The sequence below is a fragment of the Rosa chinensis genome, chromosome 2 (genome assembly GCF_002994745.2).
Source record: "Rosa chinensis cultivar Old Blush chromosome 2, RchiOBHm-V2, whole genome shotgun sequence".
Classification (NCBI taxonomy): Eukaryota; Viridiplantae; Streptophyta; class Magnoliopsida; order Rosales; family Rosaceae; genus Rosa; species Rosa chinensis.
This window is the reverse complement of record NC_037089.1, coordinates 78457788-78459772: the sequence shown is the minus strand read 5'-3', so window position 1 is coordinate 78459772 and position 1985 is coordinate 78457788.

Genomic DNA, 1985 nt, shown 5'->3' with positions numbered 1-1985 from the left:
CCGCATACTCTAATCTTCATAGTTATTTGTGGTTAAAACTTTAAGGACTATAGCACTGGGGACGGCCACCGTCGCTACCATGCTCTCGACCTGTCAAGAAAGAAACTAGATTAATGAGATGAGTGTGTTTGGCTCCAAAACCAGTTGGTGTGCAAACAGTCTCTTTTGAGCGAGCGAGTGATTGCGCAGGCGTGCCAGCACCGCTGGGTGCAGTCGTCGGGGTAGTCCCTTGACCTGACTTCTTCTTCAAGCGCTACGGACGAGGAGAGCACCAACCTTGTCACAGGGTTCTTCTCTTGCCTTCCGAGAAAGGACTTTTTGCCTTACGGATAAGGACTTTGGGTGTGATCTCTTCGCGTTCACCCAAAATCGATACTCAACGTTGTAGGTTTAGCAGAGCAATCACTGGGAAGTTCTGAGAAAGCACAGGGTTTGTAAAAGCGTATCTTTAGCTTCGTTGGGTTGCAAGGGCGTTACCCTTGCTTCGATGGGTGTATCAGTGGCAGTAGTACTGGCAGTCGGCTCGCGAGGAGACTGGGACTGGAAGTACGGTCGCCGAGTTGATCTGGTGAGGCTGACAGTAGGCTCGCGAGGAGACTAGGACTGGCGGGCGGTCACCGGGTTTCAACGAGGTTGAAGGTTTGCTCCAGGGAGGCTTTGTAATCGCTGGGATTAGTTGATTCGAGAGAAGGTTCTTTATTGTTCTGCTTTAGCCTCTACGTATAGGCTACTCGTAGATTCTCTTTCCAAATATGAATGAAATACTATATTTTAGCCTTTTAGGCCATAGTTATTGGCCTTGAATCAAATCAAAACTCTTAATAGTTTTGATATTATTGTGGGCAATAATAGATTGACTCTGTCGTAGCAATCTTTTAGGCAACGTTAATTACCTCTTGGAGTCCTGGACGTAATCTTCCTCTTCAGCGAACTGTAGGATATGCATTAATTATATATATCGTCGCGAGCACTCGTCGCGGGGACTCCTTAATTGACCCATCTGCCATGCAATATGTATGTGAATATGTTAGCCACGTATTGGCTTTTGTATGCAACAAAGGAGTTCACATTCCTTAATTGTCTATCTGCCATGCATGTGCAATTATGTATGTATATATATATTCCTCAGTTGGCCCACCACCTAGCAATTATATATACTCCTTGATTATTGCAATTAAGGTGGTTGACTCCTTCTCAAACTGTTCACGTCCATTGCATACTCCTTAGTTGCACATATATTGGTACTTAATGCAAGATCTTTTGTCAAATATGCTCCGTTCTCGTAGCCAAGCAAATCACCATAATTATCAAATATATATTGATAATTACTAGTAAATCAAGGAATATTCGGATTTGCTTCAAGATTGCTTAGCCTCCAAATAGGCTTTACTTAGCCTCTAAACAATGTATTATGAACTTGTTGCAAATAAATAGCTTGGGCTATGGATATTGGCCCGGATTTCATCGAGTCCCCCTTGTCGGGAAAAAATGTTATTTTGGGTTCAAACATTGCCCCCCCAGACCTCAAAGTCAAAGTTCCCCGTCTTGACTGAAGAGGTCATGAGTCAGCACTAGCCCTGCAATGACGTCGCTTTAAAGCCACTCGCATTGGCCCAAATGAAATCACTTGACTGATCATGGAAATAAGCCTCTTAATTAGGCCATGAAGCTCGAATGCCATCATCTAGCTCAAACTTGATAGACAAAGACTGGCGGATGATGTACTAGCCATAAATCTTCGAATTGCTCCAGAAAGTATCATCAACTTGGATGTAGTTTATTTGTAGGCCACTGGAATTGGCCTTAAAAGTACTAAGACACTACATAAGTTTTGAGCAAGAATATTGGCAAAGTGAAACTTTGGTAAAAACTTAAAAGCCACAGGTGTTGGCCTTAAAAATGATATCTTCTCCCAAACTTCTCTGAAGAGAAATCTCAGTAAGGAGGAAATCCCCTCGAGGAAGATTTTGATGAGGACGAAATCT